Source organism: Oncorhynchus nerka, unplaced genomic scaffold (assembly GCF_034236695.1).
Source record: "Oncorhynchus nerka isolate Pitt River unplaced genomic scaffold, Oner_Uvic_2.0 unplaced_scaffold_687, whole genome shotgun sequence".
NCBI lineage: Eukaryota > Metazoa > Chordata > Actinopteri > Salmoniformes > Salmonidae > Oncorhynchus > Oncorhynchus nerka.
The window spans coordinates 86,886-102,500 of record NW_027040476.1 but is presented as its reverse complement, the minus strand read 5'-3'; the positions used below and the strand labels follow the sequence as shown (position 1 = coordinate 102,500).

Here is a 15,615-nt window from a genome sequence, read left to right as displayed (position 1 = left end):
AAGAGGAGGCATCACTACATACAAAACAACATCCACTTCCTCTAAGAGGGGGCATCACTACATACAAAACAACATCCACTTCCTCTAAGAGGAGGCATCACTACATACAAAACAACATCCACTTCCTCTAAGAGGGGGCATCACTACATACAAAACAACATCCACTTCCTCTAAGAGGGGGCATCACTACATACAAAACAACATCCACTTCCTCTAAGAGGAGGCATCACTACATACAAAACAACATCCACTTCCTCTAAGAGGGGGCATCACTACATACAAAACAACATCCACTTCCTCTAAGAGGGGGCATCACTACATACAAAACAACATCCACTTCCTCTAAGAGGGGGCATCACTACATACAAAACAACATCCACTTCCTCTAAGAGGGGGCATCACTACATACAAAACAACATCCACTTCCTCTAAGAGGGGGAATCACTACATACAAAACAACATCCACTTCCTCTAAGAGGGGGCATCACTACATACAAAACAACATCCACTTCCTCTAAGAGGGGGCATCACTACATACAAAACAACATCCACTTCCTCTAAGAGGGGGCATCACTACATACAAAACAACATCCACTTCCTCTAAGAGGGGGCATCACTACATACAAAACAACATCCACTTCCTCAAGAGGAGGCATCACTACATACAAAACAACATCCACTTCCTCTAAGAGGGGGCATCACTACATACAAAACAACATCCACTTCCTCTAAGAGGGGGCATCACTACATACAAAACAACATCCACTTCCTCAAGAGGAGGCATCACTACATACAAAACAACATCCACTTCCTCAAGAGGAGGCATCACTACATACAAAACAACATCCACTTCCTCAAGAGGAGGCATCACTACATACAAAACAACATCCACTTCCTCTAAGAGGGGGCATCACTACATACAAAACAACATCCACTTCCTCTAAGAGGAGGCATCACTACATACAAAACAACATCCACTTCCTCTAAGAGGGGGCATCACTACATACAAAACAACATCCACTTCCTCTAAGAGGGGGCATCACTACATACAAAACAACATCCACTTCCTCTAAGAGGGGGCATCACTACATACAAAACAACATCCACTTCCTCTAAGAGGAGGCATCACTACATACAAAACAACATCCACTTCCTCAAGAGGAGGCATCACTACATACAAAACAACATCCACTTCCTCTAAGAGGGGGCATCACTACATACAAAACAACATCCACTTCCTCTAAGAGGAGGCATCATCATCAGATCTGGGACCAGCCTTATAAACAGATCTGGGACCAGCCTAACAGACAGCAACATGTCCTGAGTCTCAACATAACATCCTTAGAAACAGATCTGGGACCAGCCTAACAGTCAGAAGTGGTCCAGTCCAGCGTTGAAGCGTTAGCCGGTTTGATCGCTATAGCGACCCACAACCTCAGAACGGTTACAACACAACAAGGATGAGGATCAGAACGTTGATTTGAAACGGGCGGAATAAGGTGCCGTTTTGGAAACGCAGACCAAGTCCTCCATGGCATGAACTTTCCCTGGAGACGGCAATACTACAGTAGTAGCCTGTTCCCAGATCTGTTGGTGCTGTCTTGCCAATGCCTATGGTCACATGAATCTAACACAAACAGATCTGGGACCAGGCTTAAAGACGGCAACGTGTCCTGGTCTCACGGTTACAGACTTTATGGATTCTCTTCTCTTGAATCATTCAGAAGAGTTCCTTGGTGCTGAACCGAGGCCAACAGGAACCCATTCACAAAGCCACAATGGTCATTCCGATGGGTCTCTTTGTGGAGCGAGGAGCAACGGAGTTAGAATTCACTGGGATGTCTGATCCGAGGCCAAGCAGCGTCCCCGGAGTCTCCATGTCCACAGCACACTGAGCACAGTGGTACAGACCACACCTAAGAGAAGAACCCCCATGTCCACAGCACAGTGGTACAGACCACACCTAAGAGAAGAACCCCCATGTCCACAGCACAGTGGTACAGACCACACCTAAGAGAAGAACCCCCATGTCCACAGCACAGTGGTACAGACCACACCTAAGAGAAGAACCCCCATGTCCACAGCACAGTGGTACAGACCACACCTAAGAGAAGAACCCCCATGTCCACAGCACAGTGGTACAGACCACACCTAAGAGAAGAACCCCCATGTCCACAGCACAGTGGTACAGACCACACCTAAGAGAAGAACCCCATGTCCACAGCACAGTGGTACAGACCACACCTAAGAGAAGAACCCCCATGTCCACAGCACAGTGGTACAGACCACACCTAAGAGAAGAACCCCCATGTCCACAGCACAGTGGTACAGACCACACCTAAGAGAAGAACCCCCATGTCCACAGCACAGTGGTACAGACCACACCTAAGAGAAGAACCCGCATGTCCACAGCACAGTGGTACAGACCAGACCTAAGAGAAGAACCCCCATGTCCACAGCACAGTGGTACAGTCCAAACCAATTATTTTATTTATTTTTTATTTCACCTTTATTTAACCAGGTAGGCTAGTTGAGAACACCTTTATTTAACCAGGTAGGCTAGTTGAGAACACCTTTATTTAACCAGGTAGGCTAGTTGAGAACACCTTTATTTAACCAGGTAGGCTAGTTGAGAACACCTTTATTTAACCAGGTAGGCTAGTTGAGAACACCTTTATTTAACCAGGTAGGCTAGTTGAGAACACCTTTATTTAACCAGGTAGGCTAGTTGAGAACACCTTTATTTAACCAGGTAGGCTAGTTGAGAACACCTTTATTTAACCAGGTAGGCTAGTTGAGAACACCTTTATTTAACCAGGTAGGCTAGTTGAGAACACCTTTATTTAACCAGGTAGGCTAGTTGAGAACACCTTTATTTAACCAGGTAGGCTAGTTGAGAACACCTTTATTTAACCAGGTAGGCTAGTTGAGAACACCTTTATTTAACCAGGTAGGCTAGTTGAGAACACCTTTATTTAACCAGGTAGGCTAGTTGAGAACACCTTTATTTAACCAGGTAGGCTAGTTGAGAACACCTTTATTTAACCAGGTAGGCTAGTTGAGAACACCTTTATTTAACCAGGTAGGCTAGTTGAGAACACCTTTATTTAACCAGGTAGGCTAGTTGAGAACACCTTTATTTAACCAGGTAGGCTAGTTGAGAACACCTTTATTTAACCAGGTAGGCTAGTTGAGAACAAGTTCTCATTTACAACTGCGACCTGGCCAAGATAAAGCAAAGCAGTGTGAACAGACAACAACACAGAGTTACACATGGAGTAAACAATAAACAAGTCAATAACACAGTAGAAATAAAAGAAAAAAAGAGTCTATATACATCGTGTGCAAAAAGGCATGAGGAGGTAGGCGAATAATTACAATTTAGCAGATTAACACTGGAGTGATAAATGATCAGATGGTCATGTACAGGTAGAGATACTGGTGTGCAAAAGAGCAGACAAGTAAATAAATATAAACAGTATGGGGATGAGGTAGGTAAATTGGGTGGGCTAGAGAGTGGAGCCTATAGCAGGTCACAGAACAACGCGGCTAGCCAATCATGTCAAGTGTATAACAGGCGAAGAACCCCCATGTCCACAGCACAGTGGTACAGACCACACCAAGGCGAAGAACCCCCATGTCCACAGCACAGTGGTACAGTCCAGACCTAAGAGAAGAACCCCCATGTCCACAGCACAGTGGTACAGTCCAGACCTAAGAGAAGAACCCCCATGTCCACAGCACAGTGGTACAGTCCAGACCTAAGAGAAGAAGCATGCCCTGCTAGCCTGGCATCAGATCTATTTGTGCTGTCTTGCCAACTATGCATGAAAGCAGCCATAGCAGTTACTGTAGCTATACAGCACCAACCAATCTAGAACCAGGCTAATGCCCTGTAGGCTTAGTCAGCATAGTCAGGTGCCTAGACACCCGTTATACACCTGACATATACTGGTTATAACCTGCTATAGGCTCCACTCTCTAGACACCTGCTATACACCTGACATATACTGGTTATAACCTGCCATAGGCTCCATCCTCTAGACACCTGTTATACACCTGACATATACTGGTTATAACCTGCTATAGGCTCCACTCTCTAGACACCTGACATATACTGGTTATAACCTGTTTTAGGCTCCACTCTCTAGACACCTGTTATACACCTGACATATACTGGTTATAACCTGCTATAGGCTCCACTCTCTATACACCTGTTATACACCTGACATATACTGGTTATAACCTGCTATAGGCTCCACTCTCTAGACACCTGACATATACTGGTTATAACCTGCCATAGGCTCCACTCTCTAGACACCTGACATATACTGGTTATAACCTGTTATAGGCTCCACTCTCTAGACACCTGACATATACTGGTTATAACCTGTTATAGGTTCCACTCTCTAGACACCTGTTATACACCTGACATATACTGGTTATAACCTGCCATAGGCTCTACTCTCTAGACACCTGTTATACACCTGACATATACTGGTTATAACCTGCCATAGGCTCTACTCTCTAGACACCTGCTATAAACCTGACATATACTGGTTATAACCTGTTATAGGCTCCACTCTCTAGACATCTGTTATACACCTGACATATACTGGTTATAACCTGTTATAGGCTCCACTCTCTAGACACCTGACATATACTGGTTATAACCTGTTATAGGCTCCACTCTCTAGACACCTGACATATACTGGTTATAACCTGTTATAGACACCTGACATATACTGGTTATAACCTGCCATAGGCTCTACTCTCTAGACACCTGTTATACACCTGACATATACTGGTTATAACCTGCCATAGGCTCTACTCTCTAGACACCTGTTATATACCTGACATATACTGGTTATAACCTGCTATAGGCTCCACTCTCTAGACACCTGTTATACACCTGACATATACTGGTTATAACCTGCTATAGGCTCCACTCTCTAGACACCTGCTATACACCTGACATATACTGGTTATAACCTGCCATAGGCTCCACTCTCTAGACACCTGTTATACAGCTGACATATACTGGTTATAACCTGCCATAGGCTCCACTCTCTAGAAACCTGTTATACACCTGACATATACTGGTTATAACCTGCTATAGGCTCCACTCTCTAAAAACCACCACAACCTTTTAATGCATTATAAGTAGCTCATAAGGCATTATACATGTGCTTATAATGCATTATGAAAAGGGTATTATAGCTTGGAAGTGCTACCGTCCGAGTGTTTCTTCTTCAGGTTTATCCTCCCTCTTTGTGAGAGCCCCCCTCCCTCTGCCAACCCCCTCCACCAACCCCCATCCACCCCTCCGTCAAACCCCCTCCACCCCTCCACCAACCCCCTCCACCAACCCCCTCCGCCAACCCACCTCCGCCAACCCACCTCCGCCCCTCCACCAACCCCCTCCGCCCCTCCACCAACCCACCTCCGCCCCTCCACCAACCCCCTCCGCCCCTCCACCAACCCCCTCCGCCCCTCCACCAACCCCCTCCGCCAACCCACCTCCGCCAACCCACCTCCGCCCCTCCACCAACCCCCTCCGCCCCTCCACCAACCCACCTCCGCCCCTCCACCAACCCCCTCCGCCCCTCCACCAACCCCCTCCGCCCCTCCACCAACCCCCTCCGCCAACCCACCTCCGCCAACCCACCTCCGCCCCTCCACCAACCCCCCCGCCCCTCCACCAATCCCCCTCCGCCCACTACATGATCTCACATCACTCTAATGCATGCTGCTGGGACCTGACCTAAATCTAGAATAGGATGAGACCCTGTTATGCACACACACACACACACACACACACACACACACACACACACACTCTCACTCAGACACGGAACACAGAAAACAGAGGAATGACCGTGGCCGAGGTTCCTAGGTAAGAAGTCTGAGTCTTAACTAGTTGGAGTCCATATTGTAGACAGAGACACAGAAGTCATTATATTTAACTAGTTGGAGTCCATATTGTTGACAGAGACACATAAGTCATTATATTTAACTAGTTGGAGTCCATATTGTTGACAGAGACACAGAAGTCATTATATTTAACTAGTTGGAGTCCATATTGTAGACAGAGACACAGAAGTCATTATATTTAACTAGTTTGAGTCCATATTGTAGACAGAGACACAGAAGTCATTATATTTAACTAGTTGGAGTCCATGTTGTAGACAGAGACACAGAAGTCATTATATTTCTAAGGTTGTATGCCCATTCAATCAGTATAATTATTACATAATAGTTTGTGTCTGGAGTGGGTGGGTGGATCCAGGTACTGGTATGGTCAGGTGGGTGGATCCAGGTACTGGTATGGTCAGGTGGATGGACCCAGGTACTGGTATGGTCAGGTGGGTGGATCCAGGTACTGGTATGGTCAGGTGGGTGGATCCAGGTACTGGTATGGTCAGGTGGGTGGATCCAGGTACTGGTATGGTCAGGTGGGTGGATCCAGGTACTGGTATGGTCAGGTGGGTGGGTGGATCCAGGTACTGGTATGGTCAGGTGGGTGGGTGGGTGGATCCAGGTACTGGTATGGTCAGGTGGATGGATCCAGGTACTGGTATGGTCAGGTGGATGGATCCAGGTACTGGTATGGTCAGGTGGGTGGATGGATGGACCCAGATACTGGTATTGTCAGGTGGGTGGATGGACCCAGGTACTGGTATGGTCAGGTGGATGGATCCAGGTACTGGTATGGTCAGGTGGATAGTCCCAGGTACTGGTATTGTCAGGTGGGTGGGTGGATCCAGGTACTGGTATGGTCAGGTGGATGGACCCAGGTACTGGTATGGTCAGGTGGATGGACCCAGGTACTGGTATGGTCAGGTGGATGGATTCAGGTACTGGTATGGTCAGGTGGATAGACCCAGGTACTGGTATGGTCAGGTGGGTGGATCCAGGTACTGGTATGGTCAGGTGGATGGATCCAGGTACTGGTATGGTCAGGTGGGTGGATCCAGGTACTGGTATGGTCAGGTGGATGGATCCAGGTACTGGTATGGTCAGGTGGATGGATCCAGGTACTGGTATGGTCAGGTGGGTGGATCCAGGTACTGGTATGGTCAGGTGGGTGGGTGGATCCAGGTACTGGTATGGTCAGGTGGGTGGATCCAGGTACTGGTATGGTCAGGTGGGTGGGTGGATCCAGGTACTGGTATGGTCAGGTAGATGGATGGATCCAGGTACTGGTATGGTCAGGTGGGTGGATCCAGGTACTGGTATGGTCAGGTGGGTGGGTGGATCCAGGTACTGGTATGGTCAGGTGGATGGATCCAGGTACTGGTATGGTCAGGTGGATGGATGGATCCAGGTACTGGTATGGTCAGGTGGGTGGGTGGATCCAGGTACTGGTATGGTCAGGTGGATGGATGGACCCAGGTACTGGTATGGTCAGGTGGGTGGATGGATCCAGGTACTGGTATGGTCAGGTGGATGGATCCAGGTACTGGTATGGTCAGGTGGATGGATCCAGGTACTGGTATGGTCAGGTGGATGGATCCAGGTACTGGTATGGTCAGGTGGATGGATCCAGGTACTGGTATGGTCAGGTGGGTGGATGGATGGACCCAGGTACTGGTATTGTCAGGTGGGTGGATGGACCCAGGTACTGGTATGGTCAGGTGGATGGATCCAGGTACTGGTATGGTCAGGTGGATGGACCCAGGTACTGGTATGGTCAGGTGGATGGATTCAGGTACTGGTATGGTCAGGTGGATAGACCCAGGTACTGGTATGGTCAGGTGGGTGGATCCAGGTACTGGTATGGTCAGGTGGATGGATCCAGGTACTGGTATGGTCAGGTGGATGGATCCAGGTACTGGTATGGTCAGGGATCAGGTGGTATGGTCAGGTGGATGGATCCAGGTACTGGTATGGTCAGGTGGGTGGATCCAGGTACTGGTATGGTCAGGTGGGTGGGTGGATCCAGGTACTGGTATGGTCAGGTGGGTGGATCCAGGTACTGGTATGGTCAGGTGGGTGGGTGGATCCAGGTACTGGTATGGTCAGGTAGATGGATGGATCCAGGTACTGGTATGGTCAGGTGGGTGGATCCAGGTACTGGTATGGTCAGGTGGGTGGATGGATCCAGGTACTGGTATGGTCAGGTGGATGGATCCAGGTACTGGTATGGTCAGGTGGATGGATCCAGGTACTGGTATGGTCAGCTGGGTGGATGGACCCAGGTATGGTCAGGTGGGTGGATGGACCCAGGTACTGGTATGGTCAGGTGGGTGGCCTCAGGTGGTGAAGCATCAACACATGGTGTAAACGTATATATAGTAAACACAACGCTAGTCAGATTCACAAAACCCTATGCTATGGAAATACTAGACAACAACACAACACTTGAACAGCTATGTGGTACCTCATCCAACCAGAATACACAATGTAGCTAGGTGTACAGACAGACAGACAGACAGACAGACAGACAGACAGACAGACAGACAGACAGACAGACAGACAAGACAGACAGACATTGTCAACAGATGAAATGGAAAATATGAGTACGTCGATGACATGTCCCAGAGACACAGAAGTCATTATATTTAACTAGTTGGAGTCCATATTGTTGACAGAGACACATAAGTCATTATATTTAACTAGTTGGAGTCCATATTGTTGACAGAGACACAGAAGTCATTATATTTAACTAGTTGGAGTCCATATTGTAGACAGAGACACAGAAGTCATTATATTTAACTAGTTGGAGTCCATATTGTAGACAGAGACACAGAAGTCATTATATTTAACTAGTTGGAGTCCATGTTGTAGACAGAGACACAGAAGTCATTATATTTCTAAGGTTGTATGCCCATTCAATCAGTATAATTATTACATAATAGTTTGTGTCTGGAGTGGGTGGGTGGATCCAGGTACTGGTATGGTCAGGTGGGTGGATCCAGGTACTGGTATGGTCAGGTGGATGGACCCAGGTACTGGTATGGTCAGGTGGGTGGATCCAGGTACTGGTATGGTCAGGTGGGTGGATCCAGGTACTGGTATGGTCAGGTGGGTGGATCCAGGTACTGGTATGGTCAGGTGGGTGGATCCAGGTACTGGTATGGTCAGGTGGGTGGGTGGATCCAGGTACTGGTATGGTCAGGTGGGTGGGTGGGTGGATCCAGGTACTGGTATGGTCAGGTGGATGGATCCAGGTACTGGTATGGTCAGGTGGATGGATCCAGGTACTGGTATGGTCAGGTGGATGGATCCAGGTACTGGTATGGTCAGCTGGGTGGATGGACCCAGGTATGGTCAGGTGGGTGGATGGACCCAGGTACTGGTATGGTCAGGTGGGTGGCCTCAGGTGGTGAAGCATCAACACATGGTGTAAACGTATATATAGTAAACACAACGCTAGTCAGATTCACAAAACCCTATGCTATGGAAATACTAGACAACAACACAACACTTGAACAGCTATGTGGTACCTCATCCAACCAGAATACACAATGTAGCTAGGTGTACAGACAGACAGACAGACAGACAGACAGACAGACAGACAGACAAGACAGACAGACATTGTCAACAGATGAAATGGAAAATATGAGTACGTCGATGACATGTCCCAGCATCATTATAGCCAATAGACTGTCACAGAACAACGCGGCTAGCCAATCACTTCACAGGACTGCAATTCCATAGCAGTGATCCAGCAACCACATCCTCCTGACAATGAAGGCCTTCACAAGTATGTGTTACTTTATCATGATCCGCGGAGCCATTTGAAATGACGACTGAACTCAAGACACACAACGACGTCTGACTATTATTACAGCGATACCTATCGTTTACTTAGGCCTATAAACCATGGTCCAACGGTTTTATATACTATATATAAATATATATATATATCCTATAGATGCTGGTCGTCGACAAAAGAAGGCAGAATAATGTATTAAATCGGTGCACAGTTAAATGTAGGCCTATCTGTGCGTTTTGTGTCGCAGAAATAAACAAAGTCACATTACGGTTACAAATAATGTATGGAGCGACAGGTATCAAGTATGTCTCGTGCTATAGCAGGAGTGTGATTACACAACCTCTATATTGTGTTTTCTGGATGCATTGTGTGTGTGTTTTTTTAAACGCGTGGTCTACTCCTATGCTCAACGACATGTTACGTAGACTACCGTGTTGTATGAGACTGTCTTTAAACTAAAGGTGACTTACTGTATGTAGGCTGCTCCCCGAATTGAATCATCACATTACTCAGAGCGTGCAGCCTACGTTGTGTAGCCTAGGTCCTACCATCCTCACGAAACGATAATGCTCTGTTCCTTTCATGACAGAAAAACAACGACGGGGGGGCCTATAAAATATCACATTCGGTTCACCCTGGCCCCCCCCAAAAAAAATCACACGGTATTTACCTTAATAAAGGCCACACTGTTGAGATTGATATCTCTTTGTACCATTCTCCACAAATATCACTTGCATTTGCCAATCTCATCAAGCTACGGTATAGGTTATCTAGCCAATATAATAACAAATGAATCCAAAACCGTGCATAGACTCGACATGCAAATCTACCGGACCAACCGGGTGCACCTGCCTAACGGAAGGGAAAAGAATGACAGCATCAAATATTTACTATATCCAGATATATATAGTATTACATCCACATAGGCATCAACTCACCGTGTATTTTAAGTCACTGTCTCCCGTCATTATTTGTTTAATCCCCACTGGTCCTTTGTGTCTCTGTGTGTTTCGTGTTTTATTTTCCCTGTGTGATAAACATGCCCGCCAGACGGGGTCTGTGCTCCTCTCATCCGCCTGCCGTCATTCTGTCTCTATCTCCGCCTGCTGCTGCAGCACGAGCACTAAAGTCACTCCCACCGTTCCATTCCACAGCATGACGTCAAGGATCAACAGCGTCCACCCCGCCTTTAATAATGCCATTGACTATCTCACTTTCCTCTCCCTCTCTGTCTCTCTCTGTCGCGCAGTGTCTGTCTGTCTACCGAATTCAGAACCCGCCGGCCGGTTTGGGCGCTTGTCTGGTTGTAGGCTTAAACCAACTGCATTTAGGAGACGGGATTCTTCTGGAGTAGTGTGGTGGTTACATAAATGGCGCTGGTACTTATACAATGTATTACTATGGTAACACTAGGCTTCATTATCACAGCAGAGGGACTCACCAGTGGATGGCGCTTGTCGGGTCCCGGCTGGCGGAACGACAGTGGATAGACAATGCCGTGATGTTCTCGAGTGGCTACATTGTTGCTCTGTACATCAACGGCATTGTTCTGTATTTGAATGGCTGATGATGTGCAGTGGAGCGGTAACCATGGGTTACTGTAGTCTCACATTTAAATAAATATATATCATTCTAGTCCTGTCTGTGTAGTCATTCGTTTTAATTGTTAGCCCGAAAAAAGTAGAAATAGGGACTAAACACATATACATCATTACCAGCCAATCACAAGTTGATGTGTGTCTGATGTCTCATTGTGGACAGAAAGGACTTGATTGTATTTTTTATATTTTTTAACCTTTATTTAAATAAATTCTTATTTTCAATGACGGCCTAGGAACAGTGGGTTAACTGCCTGTTCAGGGGCAGAACGACAGATTTGTACCTTGTCAGCTCGGGGATTCTAGCCTACCTGTTGGTTACTGGCCCAACGCTCTGACCACTAGGCTACCTGCTGGTTACTAGTCCAACACTCTAACCACTAGACTACCTGTTGGTTACTGGCCCAACGCTCTGACCACTAGGCTACCTGCTGGTTACTAGTCCAACGCTCTGACCACTAGGCTACCTGTTGGTTACTAGTCCAACACTCTAACCACTAGGCTACCTGCCGCCACATCCCAACAGACAACAGTCAATGCAATATTCATATGACTATAGACTATTTATACAAACGTTTGTGGACACCACTTCAAATTAGTGGATTCGGCTATTTCAGTTACATCCGTTGCTGACAGGTGTGTAAAATCGAACACACCGCCATGCAATCTCCACAGACAAACATTGGCAGTAGAATGGTCATATTGAAGAGCTCAGTGACTTTCAACGTGGCACTGTCATAGGATGTCACCTTTCCAAGTCAGTTCATCAAATGTTTGTCCTGCTGGAGCTGCCCCCAGTCAACTGTAAGCCCTGTTATTGTGAAGTGGAAACATCTAGGAGCAACAATGGCTCAGCCGCGAAGTGGTAGGCCATACAAGCACAACAGAACAGGACCGCCGAGTGCTGAAGCGTATAGTGTGTAAAAATGGTAATGTCCTCGGGTTACAACACTCACTACCGAGTTCCAAACTGCCTTCTGGAAGCACCGTCAGCACCAGAACTGTTGGTAAGGACCTTCAGGAAATGGGTTTCCATGGCCGAGCAGCCGCACACAAGCCTAAGATCACCATACGAGGAGATGCCAGGAGAATGCTACCTGCCCCAATGCATAGTGCCAACTGTAAAGTTTGGTGGAGGAGGAATAATGGTTCGGGCTAGACCCCTTAGTTCCAGTGAAGGGAAATCTCAAAGCTACAGCGTACAGTGACATTCTAGATGATTCTGTCCTTCCAACTTTGTGACAACAGTTTGGGGAAGGCCCTTGCCCTGTTTTAGGATGACAATGCCCCCCGTGCACAAAGTGAGTTCCATACAGAAATGGTTTGTTGAGATTGGTGTGGAAGAACATGACTGGTCTGCACAGAGCCCTGACCTCAACCCCATCAAACACCTTTGGGATGAATTGAAACGCCGACTGCAAGCCAGGACTAATCGTCCAACATCAGTGCCCGACCTCATTAATGCTCTTGTGGCTGAATGGAAGCAAGTCCCCGCAGCAATGTTCCAACATCTAATGGAAAGCCTTCCCAGAACAGTGGAGGCTGTTATAGCAGTAAAGGGGGGACCAACTCCATATTAATGCCCATGATTTTGGAATGAGATGTTCGACGAGCAGGTGTCCACCTACTTTTGGTCAAGTAAGTGTATATATTCCGGGTGAATAAAACATTAGGAACACCTGCTCTTTCCATGACATAGACTGACCAGGTGAATCCAGGTGAAAGCTATGATCCCTTATTGATGTCACCTGTTAAATCCACTTCAATCAGTGTAGATGAAGGGGAGGAGACAGGTTAAAGAAGGATTTTTAAGCCTTGAGACATGGATTGTGTATGTGTGCCATTCAGAGGGTGAATGGGAAAGACAACATATTTAAGTGTCTTTGAACAGTGTACGGTACTAGGTGTCAGGAACACTGGTTTGTGTCAAGAACTGCAACGCTGCTGGGTTTTTCACACTCAACAGTTTCCTGTGTGTATCAAGAATGGTCCACCACCCAAAGGACATCCCAGCCAACTTGACACAACTGTGGGAAGCATTGGAGTCAACATGGACCAGCATCCCTGTGGAACACTTTCAACACCTTGTAGAGTCCATGCCCTGATGAATTGAGGCTGTTCTGAGGGCAAAAAGGGGATGTAACTAAATATTAAGAAGGTGTTTCTAATGTTTAGTACACTCAGTACGGGGCGGCAGGGTAGCCTAGTGGTTAGAGTGGAGGGGCGGCAAGGGTAGCCTAGTGGTTAGAGTGGAGGGGCGGCAGGGTAGCCTAGTGGTTAGAGTGGAGGGGCGGCAGGGTAGCTTAGTGGTAAGAGTGTTGGACTAGTAACCGGAAGGTTTCAAGTTCAAACCCCCGAGCTGACAAGGTACAAACTTGTCGTTCTGCTCCTGAACAGGCAGTTAACCCACTGTTCCTAGGCCATCATTGAAAATAAGAATTTGTTCTTAACTGACTTGCCTAGTTAAATAAAGGTCAAATAAATAGCCTAGTCAGGTCCAAAATTATTGGCACCGTTGATAAAGATGAGCGAAAAATGCTGCATTAAAAAAAAATCTGCTTATTTGCTCTAAAAATTGTGAAATTATATTATTTTATACAAACACAATTTCTCAGAGAAAGAGATTTTTGTTAAACAAGTAATACTTTTTTCTCTCTGAAAAAAAAGAGGTCCAAATTATTGTCACCCCTTGTTTTCAATACCTCGCCATGATAACTGCACAGAGTCTTCTTCCTGAAGAATCTTTAATGAGATTAGAGAAAACTTTGGGAGGAATCTTAGACCTTAATCACCATATTCTTATCGGCAGACTCAGTAGCCTCGGTTTTTCGGATGACTGCCTTGCCTGGTTCACCAATTTCTTTGAAGACAGAGTTCAGTGTGTCAAATCAGAGGGCATGCTGTCCAGTCCTCTGGCAGTCTCTATGGGGGTGCCACAGGGTTCAATTCTCGGGCCGACTCTTTTCTCTGTATATATCAATGATGTTGCTCTCAGACGACACCATTCTATATACTTCCGGCCCGTCCTTGGACACTGTGCTATCTAACCTCCAAACGAGCTTCAATGCCATACAACACTCCTTCCGTGGCCTCCAACTGCTCTTAAACGCTAGTAAAACCAAATGCATGCTTTTCAACCGTTCGCTGCCTGCACCCGCACGCCTGACCAGCATCACCACCCTGGATGGTTCCGATCTTGAATATGTGGACAGCTATAAGTACCTAGGTGTCTGGCTAGACTGTAAACTCTCCTTCCAGACTCATATCAAACATCTCCAATCGAAAATCAAATCAAGAGTCGGCTTTCTATTCCGCAACAAAGCCTCCTTCACTCACGCCGCCAAACTTACCCTAGTAAAACTGACTATCCTACCGATCCTCGACTTTGGCGATGTCATCTACAAAATTGCTTCCAACACTCTACTCAGCAAACTGGATGCAGTTTATCACAGTGCCATCCGTTTTGTCACTAAAGCACCTTATACCACCCACCACTGCGACTTGTATGCTCTAGTCGGCTGGCCCTCGCTACATATTCGTCGCCAGACCCACTGGCTCCAGGTCATCTACAAGTCCATGCTAGGTAAAGCTCCGCCTTATCTCAGTTCACTGGTCACGATGGCAACACCCATCCGTAGCACGCGCTCCAGCAGGTGTATCTCACTGATCATCCCTAAAGCCAACACCTCATTTGGCCGCCTTTCGTTCCAGTACTCTGCTGCCTGTGACTGGAACGAATTGCAAAAATCGCTGAAGTTGGAGACTTTTATCTCCCTCACCAACTTCAAACATCTGCTATCTGAGCAGCTAACCGATCGCTGCAGCTGTACATAGTCTATTGGTAAATAGCCCACCCATTTTCACCTACCTCATCCCCATACTGTTTTTATTTATTTACTTTTCTGCTCTTTTGCACACCAATATCTCTACCTGTACATGACCATCTGATCATTTATCACTCCAGTGTTAATCTGCAAAATTGTAATTATTCGCCTACCTCCTCATGCCTTTTGCACACAATGTATATAGACTCCCCTTTTTTTCTACTGTGTTATTGACTTGTTAATGGTTTACTCCATGTGTAACTCTGTGTTGTCTGTTCACACTGCTATGCTTTATCTTGGCCAGGTCGCAGTTGCAAATGAGAACTTGTTCTCAACTAGCCTACCTGGTTAAATAAAGATGAAATAAAATAAAATAAAATAAAATACAGAATCTGTCCATATCCTTGATATCCTTCGTCTGCTCTTATGGACCGTTCTCTTCAATCCCCCATTGAGGCTGAGATAACCATTG

General features: G+C 46.6%; 1 protein-coding gene across 1 annotated transcript in view; it reads right to left on the bottom strand.

Moving 5' to 3' along the window:
• Positions 1-10,927, bottom strand: part of LOC135571215 (OTU domain-containing protein 7A-like) — a 128,825-nt gene extending 117,898 nt beyond the window's left edge. Inside the window, 1 exon segment of the mRNA XM_065017002.1 lies at positions 10,660-10,927. The gene's annotated coding sequence lies outside the window, so the exon portion shown is untranslated.
• Positions 10,928-15,615: the final 4,688 nt, after the last annotated feature.